Below are 14,503 nucleotides of genomic sequence, written 5' to 3'. Positions count from 1 at the left end.
TCTCAGGTTGTGTCTACAGGAGGGAATAAATGGAGACAAAACATTTCTCCCCCTTGGAACATCTCAGGATTTTGTCTCAGTGTCTTAGCTGTTACTTAGAAGGCCTCTGTGTCTGTCTCTAACCCCCTAACAATCTAGGACCCTGGTTACAGAAGATTTTTTAATAGAGCACTGGAAAAATTCCAGGTAATATATGAATATTGCTTAGCAAGGACAATTAAACTTTCAAAAAAAATGAATTTTTTCTACTGGTGTTTTGAAATTTCAATTAAATTGCAATTAAAAGATATACAACATAGAAGCAACTCCACATTTAGAAATTCTAAGCTCTAACATTGTACACATAATTGTGTTAGGGTGTGTTTTTTCTGATAAAAGGAGAATGGCATTCTACAAATAATCAGTCTTGAGTACCCAGGAAAGGCATTGAGATAGTCTTAAGTATGAACATTTTATAGTGCTAAGAAATGCAATAGAAGGCCAAGGTAATTAGTTGATTTCTACATTGGGGAATGCTCAGGTACACCTAAATGTACTGTCAATATATTCATAGACTCATAGCTTATCTTAAAAAAATAGGCTAAGGCCAGGCGCGGTGGCTCGCGCCTGTAATCCCAACACTTTGGGAGGCCGAGGCGGGCAGATCACGAGGTCAGAAGATCAAGGCCATCCTGGCCAATATGGTGAAACCCCATCTCTACTAAAAAAAAATACAAAAAATTAGCCAGGCGTGGTGGCAGGTGCCTGTAGTCCCAGCTACTCGGGAGGCTGAGGCAGGAGAATGGCGTGAACCCGGGAGGCGGGGCTTGCAGTGAGCCGAGATCGCACCACTGCACTCCAGCTTGGGCGACAGAGCAAAACTCCGCCTCAAAAAAAAAAAAAAAAATAGGCTAAATCATGACTAAAATTCAAATCTATGTTAATCTCTTATGTATAAATTTCTTAGTTTAATTTCCTTTCTATTTTTGTCCATATGTTGCAAGAAATAGAAAATTACTGGTAGATAATTACATGCTTAACTATTACATTAAATGTTTCAAATAAACATGTACTATATCATTTACATTTTTACAGCAAATTTGTGATGTAATTCACCTACAATACTGTACCCTTCACCCATTTAAGATATATAATTTTATGCTTTTTTAATGTTTACGGAGTCGTTGTAACCATCACCACAATTAATTTTAGAATAATTTTATAACTCCAAAAGAAACCATTAATCTATTTTCTATCTGTATATATTTGATTATTCTGAACTTTTCATTTAATTGGAATCATATAATACGTGATCCCTTGTGACTGGCTTCTTTCACTTTGAATAGTATTTCCAGGTTCATTGATGTTGCGCCAGGCATCAGTAGTGTTCCACTGTTCCAGAGTTGAAATGGGAAGGGTGGCCTGCTTCTCTCAGGGAACAGCCTCCAGACTCCTTGGTTTATCTCTCTTGCATTGAAACAGGCTTCCTATGAGAGAGCTGGGGCTAGTCACACAAATGTCGATCGGGTAAAGAAAGCTGTGTCCCTGGTCTTCTGGTTTTTCCTCACCCGTAATTTAACCTCTACAACATGGAGCTGGGGGTGGAGATGGATGAGAGATGTTAGCCACCTGAACCTTCCAGAAAGACACCATAGTTCTCAATGGAGAGCTTTGAAAAGATGGAGCTCCATCTTCTTGGCCACACCCACTCAGAGTAGAGTTTTGTCAAGCTGTGCTGGATGGGGAGGAAGGGAACACCATCATAGACCTTCAGTGATTCTTACTTAGATGTAGTAGATTTACCTGAGTACATGTTTCTGCACTTGCTCTAGGCCCTTAGGATAATTTCCATACATTTTAAATGGTTGAATTTTTTTTATTATTATAGTTTAAGTTCCAGGGTACATTTGCACAATGTACAGCTTTGTGACATATGTATACATGTGCCATATTGGTGTGCTGCACCCATTAACTCATCATTTAACATGAGGTATATCTCCTAATGCTAACCCTCCCCTGTCCCCCACACCCCACAACAGGCCCTGGTGTGTGATGCTCCCCTCCCTGTGTCCAAGTGTTCTCATTGTTCAATTCCCACCTGTGAGTGAGAACATGTGGTGTTTGGTTTTTTGTCCTTGCGAGAGTTTGCTGAGAATGATGGTTTCCAGCTTCATCCATGTCCCTACAAAGGACATGAACTCATCATTTTTCATGGCTGCATAATATTCCATGGTGTATATGTGCCACATTTTCTTAATCCAGTCTATCATTGATGGACATTTGTGTTAGTTCCAAGTCTCTGCTATTGTGAATAGTGCTGCAATAAACATAAGTGTGCATGTGTCTTTATAGCAACATGATTTATAAACCTTTGGGTATACGCCCAGTAATGGGATGGCTGGGTCAAATGGTATTTCTAGTTCTAGATCCCTGAGGAATCGCCACACTGACTTCCACAAGGGTTGAACTAGTTTACAGTCCCACCAACAGTGTAAAAGTGTTCCTATTTCTCCACATCCTCTCCAGCACCTGTTGTTTCCTGACTTTTTAATGATTGCCATTCTAACTGGTGTGAGATGGTATCTCATTGTGGTTTTGATTTGCATTTCTCTGATGGCCAGTGATGATGAGCATTTTTTCATGTGTCTGTTGGCTGCATAAATGTCTTCTTTTGAGAAGTGTCTGTTCATATCCTTCACCCACTTTTTTGATGGGGTTGTTTTTTTCTTGTAAATTTGTTTGAGTTCACTGTAGATTCTGGATATTAGCCCTTTGTCAGATGAGCAGGTTGTGAAAATTTTCTCCCATTCTGTAGGTTGCCTGTTCACTCTGATGGTAGTTTCTTTTGCTGTGCAGAAGCTCTTGAGTTTAATTAGATCCCATTTGTCAATTTTGGCTTTTGTTGCCATTGCTTTTGGTGTTTTAGACATGAAGTCCTTGTCCATGCCTATATCCTGAATGGTAATGCCTAGGTTTTCTTCTAGGGTTTTTATGGTTTTAGGTCTAACGTTTAAGTCTTGAATCCATCTTGAATTAATTTTTGTATAAGGTGTAAGGAAGGGATCCAGTTTCAGCTTTCTACATATGGCTAGCCAGTTTTCCCAGCACCATTTATTAAACAGGGAATCCTTTCCCCATTGCTTGTTTCTATCAGGTTTCTCAAAGATCAGATGGTTGTAGATGTGTAGTATTATTTCTGAGGGCTCTGTTCTGTTCCATTGGTCTGTATCTCTGTTTTGGTACCAGTACCATGCTGTTTTGGTTACTGTAGCCTTGTAGTATAGTTTGAAATCAGGTAGCGTGATGCCTCCAGCTTTGTTCTTTTGGCTTAGGATTGTCTTGGCAATGCAGGCTCTCTTTTGGTTCCATATGAACTTTAAAGTAGTTTTTTCCAATTCTGTGAAGAAAGACATTGGTAGCAATCCTAGTTTCTGATAAAACAGACTTTAAACCAACAAAGATCAAAAGAGACAAAGAAGGCCATTACATAATGGTAAAGGGATCAATTCAACAAGAAGACCTAACTAACTATCCTAAGTATATATGCACCCAATACAAGAGCACCCAGATACATAAAGCAAGTTCTTAGAGACCTACAGAGACTTCGACTCCCACACAATAATAATGGGAGACTTTAACACCCCACTGTCAACATTAGACAGATCAACGAGACAGAAAGTTAACAAGGATATCCAGGAATTGAACTCAGCTCTGCACCAAGCAGACCTAATAGACATCTACAGAACTCTCCATCCCAAGTCAACAGAATATACATTCTTCTCAGTGCCACATCACACTTATTCCAAAACTGACCACATAGATGGAAGTAAGGCACTCCTCAGCAAATGTAAAAGAACAGAAATTATAACAAACTGTCTCTCAGACCATAGTGCAATCAAACTAGAACTCAGGATTAAGAAACTCACTCAAAACCGCTCAACTACATGGAAACAGAACAACCTGCTCCTGAATGACTACTGGGTACATAATGAAATGAAGGCAGAAATAAAGATGTTCTTTGAAACCAATGAGAACAAAGACACAACACACCAGAATCTCTGGGACACATTTAAAGCAGTGTGTAGAGGGAAATTTATAGCAGTAAAGACCCACAAGAGAAAGCAGGAAAGATCTGAAATTGACACCCTAACATCACAATGAAAAGAACTAGAGAAGCAACAGCAAACACAGTCAAAAGAGAGCAGAAGGCAAGAAATAACTCAGATCAGAGCAGAAATGAAGAAGATAGAGACACAAAAACCCCTTCAAAAAATCGATAAATTCAGGATCTAGTTTTTTGAAGAGATCAACAAAATTGATAGACCGCTAGCAAGACTAATGAAGAAGAAAAGAAAGAAAAATCAAATAGATGCAATAAAAAATGGTAAAGGGGATATCACCACCAATCCCACAGAAGTACAAACTACCATCAGAGAATACTATAAATACCTCTATGCAAATAAACTAGAAAATCTAAAAGAAATAGATAAATTCCTGGACACATACACCCTCCCAAGACTAAACTGGGAAGAAGTTGAATCCCTGAATAGACCAACAACAGGCTCTGAAATTGAGGCAATGATCAATAGCCTACCAACCAAAAAACATCCAGGACCAGACAGATTCACAGCCGAATTCTACCAGAGCTACAAGGAGGAGCTGGTACCATTCCTTCTGAAACTATTCCAATCAATAGAAAAAGAGGGAATCCTCCCTAACTCATTTTAAATGGTTGATTTTTTAAAACAACTTTTGCCAGTTAAGTTTGTTCCCTGGAGAGAGGATTTAAGAAGTTCCTCATACCACCATTGAGAAAATTGTTCTTATGTTTATATTTGAAACCACTAAAAAAGTGTTGTTCACAATATTTTTGATGTAATCAAAAATTGACCACTATCTGGGCATGCTAAAATAATTCTATTAAGTGTTTTTAATGGGTGCTTTATTGGATTAATACCTTATTGTTCTGTCCACATTGACTTACAATATTACTAATCAATTCCTTTATGAAAGAAAAAATAAAAATTATTTAATATTTTTTATTTATAACAATTACATTTTTCAGGTTTTGAAGGGTAATTATGATAGCCACAAATTTCAATAATTTTAAATCTATTATCCTATATTCAAAAAAAATCTTTTTGGGTTAGCCACTTATATCTTTGTATACAGCATTTCCTTAATGAAAATATGATACTGATACATAAGCAATTGTATAGCCAGCATGAAAAAACAGCAATTCATAATGAATGAGTTTTATTGTAAAATCAACAATTATGTTTGTATTTTAATGCACTCAGAAACCTACTATAAGAAAAACACATAAGTTATTAAGCACATGTCTACTGTCAGAGATTACCTAATTGAGGTGAAAATATGGGCATACATGTATTTCAGAAAAAAAAAATCTTGCCAGTCATCTCTATTATGTTTTCCTGTATAACTCAGTTTTCTCTCTCCAAATCATTTATCTCAAACCTCTGACCACAACGCTTCTTCTCATTTTCCCAAAAAGAACCTGCTTCCTGTCTTTGCTTGGGACTCCCTGAAGCAAAGTTCAAGAAAAGGATACGTATGGGTGTAGTTCATTTGCAAAGGAACAAAAAATGAACAGAAATATGAGAAACAAACAATATAGGAGTACATTATGGGGTTCGCCACTGTGGAGAACTGGGTCTTGACCCTACCTACAACCTTCTCAGAATTGTCCGTCATAGGATTGAATATCTACTCTGTTTCTCAATCTCTATCGACTAAGGGTTTCCCTGGGAATTGCTAGCTATCCTACATTTCAAGAGTACTCAATGTTCTTGTCCAGCAGGCTCCAGGAGATACCTGTAGCTGTCAGAAAAGTCCAAGCAGAAAGTGAAGAGTGCACATTTGAGACATTGTCAATGTGAATTAAGCCCAAGACCACACATAATTCGGCTGAAGCTATGTCTCAACTGGAGGTCATTACTACATGATGAGAGTTGGGGGCAACAGAGGCATACGATAAATTTTCTATTCAAGAAATAAAAGATACACATATTTTACACATCATTCTTATTTAAATAAAGTGGTTGATAAAAAATAAAAGAAACAAAAAGCTAAGCTATTAGATGGAAACTTTCTTTATTGAGTTACAGCAAGATTTCTTCTTTTGTTACCCACATTTTCCTGCTTATTTCCTGATGAAACACAGACACTGTCCTTCCTGCTATCGAATGCTTAGCATGCCAGCGTCACCTTGGTTATCATTCCCATCCACCATTACTTAGGCAACTAAATAAACTTACTCATGAGCTTTTCACAAAATGTAAAGATAACTTTTATCCTATATTTCAGCATTACTATTGTGCTTTCTTTAAGTATCCTTCCGTTCATCTTGACAGCCTCTAATCAGTCTCCTAAACCACAGTTTTGGTAATCTTTCAGAATATAAATCAAACCAAATGATTTATCTACTTAAATCATCCAATATCTTCCCATTGCTATTAGAAAGAAGAACAAAGTCCTCAACACGGTCTAAATGACCCTGTTGGGTGGCATCATGTCTCCCACTCCAGCCTCCACTCAGATGATCATTCTGCTCTTAGTGTTCTTAAGTCACATTGATCATCTCAACTTTCTACATTCTTTTCTTTTCACCACACAGAATTTCACACCATTCTCTCTACGACTGAGTATCTCTTTCTCTTTCCTCTTCACTTAGTTACTTTTTAATTCCAACTAAAACTTCATGTATCAACTTTACCAACACTTCCTCCAAGAACCATCTCTAACTCAAAGGTGAGGTCAGCTCCACATTTATCTGTGTTTCTATAGCACTGCACACCCTTTTTAGCAGCAGCTATCCAGCGGTGTTTACATATTTATTGATGTTATTATGTTATTAATATATTCCCACTCCATGAAACTATTAGATACAAAAGGGCCTTGTCAATTTTGGGTGCTTTGTGCCCACCTTTGTATCCCAGATACATGTCTTAGCGCCTGTTATATGAAAGTAACTCATTACGTATTTGGGGAATTGAAAAAAAAGACCATGAAAGTGTAAAGGCATAGATATTAACCTGTATGCTTGTAAGTATAAATAAACTGGGACTTTAAGAAACTTTAAGAAAACTTTAAGTTTTAGTTCAAGTAGTTATGGAAATCTGGGAGGAGCAGACTCCAATTAAACTGGACATTGACACTATATTCATATATGCAAACAAGTGAAAAAATAATTTCATGTTTAGTATTAAAGAAAAACAAATATGACAAATATAAAGAGTCAAAAATGAACATGCCATGTGTAAACATATGAGATAACAAAATGGGGAATAAATATATAATAGTAAAATTTGATAAGTAAGGTGTATTAGTCTGTTCTCATGCTGCTAATAAAGACATACTCAAGACTGGGTAATTTATAAAGGAAAGAGGCTTAATTGACTCACAGGTCCACATGGCTGGGGAGGCCTCACAATCATGGTGGAAGGCGAGGAGGAGCAAAGCCACGTCTTACATGGCAGCAGGCAAGACAGAATGAGAAGCAAGTGAAAGGGGAAACCCCTTATAAAACCATCAGTACTCATGAGGCTTATTCACTACCATGAGAACAGTATGGGGGAAACTGCCCCCATGATTCAATTATCTCCTTCTGGGTCCCTCCCACAACACGTGGGAATTATGGGAGCTATAATTCAAGATGAGATTTGAGTCCGGACACAGCCAAACCATATTAGCATTATATCATTAAAAGCCTTCAGAATTCTGGAATACTTAGAATGGCTAGCTGTATTAACAAGAACTGCTCTAGGATTTTGATTAAGAGAGGGATAACCAAAGTAGTGGTGGATAAGGATGTCTAGTACAATAATGTGGGTCAAATGAAGAGAAGATAGAGAAAAGCCTGGAAACAGGATCTTGTTGTAATTTATTTATGGCTAGTATGTTCAGGAAAGGGGATTAAAGCACCAGAGAGAATCAAAAGTTACTTCAAATTGATTTTACCATGTTAAATATAGGAAAAGGATCTAGAACCAGAAATACCATTTGACCCAGCAATCCCATTACTGGGTATATAGCCAAAGGATTATAAATCATTCTACTATAAAGACACATGCACAGGTATGTTTATTGTAGCGTTATTTACAATAGCAAAGACTTGGAACCAACACAAATGCCCATCAATGATTGACTGGATAAAGAAAATGTGGCACATATACACCGTGGAATACTATGCATCCATAAAAAAGAACAAGTTCATGTCCTTTGCAGGGACATGGATGAAGAAGAAAGCCATCATTCTCAGCAAACTAACACAGTAACAGAAAACCAAACACTGCGTGTTCTCACTCATAATTGAGAGTTGAACAAAGAGAACACATAGACACAGGGAGGGGAACATCACACACTGGGGTCTGTCAGAGGGTTGGGGGCAAGGGGAGGGAGAGCATTAGGGCAAATACCTAATGCATGCAGGGCTTAAAACCTAGATGACAAGTTGATAGGTGAAGCAAACCACCATGACACATGTATATCTGTGTACCAAACCTACATGTTCTGTACATGTAACCCAAAACTTGAAGTAAAATAAAAAAAAAAAGAAAATGAAATGAAAACATGAATTAAATATTTTAAGACTGTTTATTCTGGGAGAGTAAAGAAAATCTGTATAAAATAATTATTAAAAATAATTTTTAAAATCTATTTTTATTTTTAGAAATAGGGGGTCTTTCTAAGTTGCCCAGGCAGAACTCAAGCTTTTGGGCTCAAGTGGTCCTCTATGTGAGCCTCTCAAGTAGCTGGGACAGGCATGTGGCACTGCACCTGGCTTTCATAAGAAACTCTGAGCAGAAAAGCAGTGGTAAAGACAAAAATAAGTTGTTATAAAACAGACTGAGAGCTCTTGAGAGAAAATGAATAGTAAACATATCCTGATTTTGAACACACCATTTGGATACAGGAAGCTGAGACTGGAGAATAAAATCAGCTAATGTATATGGGACATAGGTAGATTAAAAATGGTCACAAATTCTCTACTGCTCCTCCTTTCAAGAAGGGGCACTAGTTTCTCCATGACTTGACTCTGGACTGCCCTTGTGACTGTTTTTTGACAAATTAAAAACTATAAAATTATGTAATTCCAAAGTCCAGGCATTAAGAGGCTCAAAACTTGGCACCATTATCATGACTGGATATTGCCACCATATACCCCAACTAACAGCCAACACCCACTGTCATACAAGTGAATGAGGCCACCACAGACTCCCCAGCTCCAATGAGAATTTGGATGATGCAACCTTCTGACTGAAGGAAGGTGAGATGAGCAGGAGGACAGTCCACCATGAGTAAAATATAAAATAACTTTGCTCTAAGACACTAAGTTTTTGATGTGGTTATTACATAGCAATAGAAAATGGGTTATATAGCCCCCAAATGTTTTAAAAGCCCCAAACATGTGGCATGACATTTGGGTGCAAGCAGTCAGGGATTGTGCAAGTGGCAATCAAATTTCTGGTGGGGGCAGAAACACAGGGAGGAAAGTAAATGCTGAACCTGGAGAAAATGTGAAAACAATAGGCAAGGCTATTAACAATTGGAGGCTAATTGAAAGATAAAACATATATTTAATTAACTCTGGATATAGCTAAAGAGATTTCCAAACAGGAAGCTGGAAATGTCAATTGGCTCCTTTTGGCTGTGGATGATAAAGTATGGGAAGAGAGAAGGAAACCAAAAGGAGAATTGTTCCATTTGTAAGAAGAATGTAAAGAAAATATAAAGAAACAAGTACTTGCCCAGTTGGAAAATCAAGATTCTCATATTACTTTTTTTTTTTTTTTTGAGATGGAGTCTGGCTCTGTCACCCAGGCTAGAGTGCAATGGTGCGATCTCAGCTCACTGCAACCCGGGTTCAAGTGATTCTCCTACCTCAGCCTCCCAAGTAGCTGGGATTACAGGCATGCGCCACCATGCCCAGATAATTTTTGTATTTTTAGTAGAGACGGGATTTCACCATGTTGTTCAGGATGGTCTTGATCTCTTGACCTCGTGATCTGCCCGTCTTGGCCTCCCAAAGTGCTGGGATTACAGGCGTGAGCCTATAATATATATATATTTAAGGTGGAGTCTAGTGAACATCTTCAGCTACCTGACAATGTGTGTACATACCTAAGTTTGGTCTCATTCTCAAATAGCACTGATAAGTATGGAGGAAAGTAGTCTTAAAATGTGTGTGTGACATTTGTTAATTTAGTAGACTATAAACTGATGATTACAAAGCCCACTAATTATTTTATTTTTTATTTTTATTTTTTGGAGACAAGGTCTCGCTCTGTCACCCAGCCTGGAGTGCAGTGGCACAATCATAGCTATAGCTCACTGTAACCTCAAACTCCTGGCCTCAAGTCATCCTCCCACCTCTGCCCCCCTAGCAGCTAGCACTATAGGCATGTGCCGTGACGTCTGGCTAATTAAAAAAACAAATTTGTAGAGACAGGGTATGCTATATTGCCGAGGCTGGTGTTGAACTCCAGGGCTCAAGTGATCCTTCTTCCTCATCCTCTCGAAGTGCTAGGATTATAGACATAAGCGATTGTGCCCAGCCTCTGCTCATTATTAAGAGAGTTGTATCAGTATGGATAGGGACAATTTACAATAAAAAATATTTTTGGAGCACCCAATTATCTGTGGGCAGGAAGCTGGCTGAAAAATCTATCCAACTGCAAACATGGACCATTTTTAATAGAAGAGGAAAAATGTCTCAGTGGGTGTAGTCAGGAATCTGCAGGGTAGATCCTGAGTTCTGGAGGCCAGTGGATAACGGAATCACTCCAAAGAAGAAAAATTGGGTTCTAAAGAAGAAACATTTTCTGCACCTGAGGTAGAGGATTCTGACAAGACACAACCAGCTGGATTTTAGAATTATGCAGATGAGTGAATGCATTAACTTATCCTGCCTCTTTTGAATGTCATGCAATACCCGTATAATTTTTTGTTGGATCCAGAGGGAACAAATTAATTTTTTTAATTCACAGTGTCTATAGACCAAGAGAAGCTACACTTGAGAAGATGCACCCAAGGAGGCAACATCCATATCTGAACCAGAAGCAGCTAAAAGATATTTGACTTTGAACCTGATGCCCTGATTGACTAAGACTTTTGAATATCTTAGGACAGGATGAGTATTTTTTGTATTTAGGAAGAATGTATTTGATTTTCCCTGAAGAAAGCATCTGAGGAGCCTCTAATTTTTAAAATTTATTTTTAATTATTTTTTGAGATGGAAGTCTCACTAGTAATTGGTAGATTAAAAATAACCATAAATAATTTGCAGTAACTCTCATCAAAAGGTGGAGTCTCTTTGCTCATAGCTTAATCTAGACTGGCTTTGTTAGTTGCCTTAACCAATAGAACATGGCAGTAGAGATACTGTACAAATTTCAAACCTAATCATTTTTTTGACTGTCATATGAGGAAGACTGGGATAGCCTACTAGATTCTTAACTAATCTGATAGCCAGCAGCCAGCACCAATCAACAGACATAGATGATCATCTTATATCATCTAGCCGCAGCCAAGGTGACAGATACTGTAGCTCCATGAATGACTCCAAGCAAAGGCAGCGAAACAATTATCCAACTGATTCCAGTACAAACTGCTAATAATTGTTGTGCTAAGCTACTACATTTTGGAGTGACTTGTAATATAGCATGACAAGGCATACTAGTCTCCTATGGTCTGTTATAAGGACATTATGGTTGTATCTATTTCTACAGCTCCATTATGGTTGGAGCTAAAATTCTCTTCATCTGCAAAAGGTATAGGGTTATTTGGCTGTGTGTAACTGCAAAGCGACCCACTGTGACAACAGAAGGAGACGGTCATTGTAATGTATTCCTATTTTTATTATTTATATTTTTCTATATTTTGGGAATTCTGTACTTGGATTTTAAGAGCTTATATCTTGATGTAGTTGATTGGTTTCTTCATTTTGCTTATTTTTCAGAGGCATCACGGAATTGCTACTTTAGTAATCAGAGAAAGTGGCATTTGTCTACACATTTGTAAGGGTGATTGAACTTTATTTTCCAGCTAGCATTGTTCCCTATGTCCTGTAGGGAAATAGAAAATGAAGGGAAGTCTAGGTGGTGTGACAAGTATAAATGCCTTACATCTGAGAACTAGTTAATTTTCATCATAATGTGACCTTATTTTGAAGTTTGATTATTTCTGAGGATGTAGTTGCTCTTAATATTTAATTCTGAGATGTCCCAAAATTGATAAATAGAATTTTAAAATGTCAATATGTATGAAGAAAGACGTTAATTGACTTATGGATCTTTGATACTTTGCTCCATATCTCTCTGGATAGAAAGTTCTTCAAATGCTAGCTCACAGGAGAAGTGAAGCAAGGAAATAATTGGTCACAATGGAAAAGCTGGTGGCTGCTCTCATGAAGTTAATTAAAATATTTCCACTTGGAAATAATAGTTGTACAAAGAAGGCTGTTTATATTATGAGGTCTGTGGCTTACCAATAGATCTTATTTTATGTTTATGGTGGGATTAATATAGTAATAAGGGTAAAAGGTGATTCTAAAAGCAAATGTATGAGAGAACAATCTTTTACTGACAACTACAGCAAAAGAAGTAGCTAAAACTAAAAGTAAGTATACAATTTTGATGATGGCAGATTATAGTAAATCAGACCAAAATCCCTAATCCCACTCCTCAAAACTAGAGGGTAAATAGAAAAGCTGAACAAAATATAAAATGGATTTATTTAAAGAGCATCAAAGGGATAAACTGATAATGGAGACTTAGTGAATCCCATTAGGACAGGAAAATGACTCAGTCAGGTGGAACATATTTTATGGGAGCATTCATCAATTTGGTAGATAACAGGTAAATATCTGAGAGCAAGTTTTGCCGTCATTAGCATGATAAGTAATCCCAATGGGAAACCGGAGAACCAGAGCCAGCTAAATGAGGGAGATAGTAAGCGTAAACCCTTCATTTTGGGTTTACATTACAAAGGGTTACATCACAGTAGTAAGGACAAAAGTAAATCAGAGCTTTTTGTGAGCAATATGGCTCAGCCTCAAAAATCTTAACTTCTGAAAAAGAATTACAGTTATCGGGAATTGTTTGTGCCAGTAACTATCTTCCATAAGTAAATATACACAAAGAAGAAGTAAATTATTGTCCACAAGGTTATTCTAGAATTTTACAAAGGGAGGTGTTTAACATAATAAAAAATTAACAAGAATATGAAAAAAGGGAATGTGAATAAAAACCAGTAGAAACAACCGACAATAGAATCTGATATGCAGAGAAACCAGACATGTAAGATATCAGGAAGAAATACCCAAATAACTATATTTTCTTGTTCAAGTTTATAAGAGAAAAGATGGAGAATTTCAGCAGATAAATGAAAAAAATTAAAAATAATTGGAAATTTTAGAATTTTAAAAGCAACTAATTAAGAAATTGGTTGATGATTGAATAGAGAATTATTCTACTTCTGACAATAGCTGAGTACGTGATTCAGATCAACCCTCTTTCTGAAACAGGAAAATCTGAAGAAAATAGAGTACAACTTTATTTAATAAAACATTCAAAACACAAGAAGATATAATAATTCTCAATTTGCATGCATAAATAACATATATATGTACATACACATACAGAAACATACACATATGTATAGAAAACAAATATTAACAAATAGAAAAATACACATGGTCAGAATAATTGATAGAACAATAAGAGAAAAGAGTAAGACTTTAAAATATCTGAACTACATGATAAAGAAATTTGATTTCATGGACACACGTAGAAAGCTGAATCCAACAAGAGCAAGTAGGCAGTTGTTTAAGCAAAATAGAAAAATAACAAAAAATGGTCATATGCTTATCCATAAGCCAAGTGTCAACAAGTTTTAACTGTGGGCACTGTATCTCTTACTAAACTATATTGTGCAAGAAATCAGTGATAAATCGCTAACTGGAAAATCTTAATATATTTTAAAATTAGTAAATAAAAATCAAATTATTTCTGCACGAAAAGGACTTTTATATTCTCTTGCATATTTTATGTTCCTGGAAAATCTCAATAGTTCCATGCAAAGTAACTCAGCTGAGACTATTGATTACTGGAAAATTATATGGGTACTTGGAGACCAACCAAAGTCAGGTTACTACAAAATCCTGAAAATATTCTCTTAGGAAGTTATATCACTACCAAGAAGTACCAGTAGAAGCCTGACAAAAAATATTGGCATAGATTTTTATAATTCATGATCAAACGGGAGAGGAATACATTATTAATTTTAATACTGTTGCATGTAAGGTGGAATTTAGGTCAAAACTGATCCCCCAGTGGCTTCACACTTTCATAAGCTGACTCTTCTGTAGGATAATACAACTAACCTGCTTCCGTGGGTGAAACTGTGGGTTTAACACAGTTTTCTGTGAGGTATAATCACCTTTCCCCCTCTCTGACTCAAAAATAGAATATCCCTTTCGAGGTAGTAGGAGTGTAATGAATGC

This window comes from Pongo pygmaeus, chromosome 6 (assembly GCF_028885625.2).
Source record: "Pongo pygmaeus isolate AG05252 chromosome 6, NHGRI_mPonPyg2-v2.0_pri, whole genome shotgun sequence".
Classification (NCBI taxonomy): domain Eukaryota; kingdom Metazoa; phylum Chordata; class Mammalia; order Primates; family Hominidae; genus Pongo; species Pongo pygmaeus.
This window is presented reverse-complemented; position numbering follows the sequence as displayed.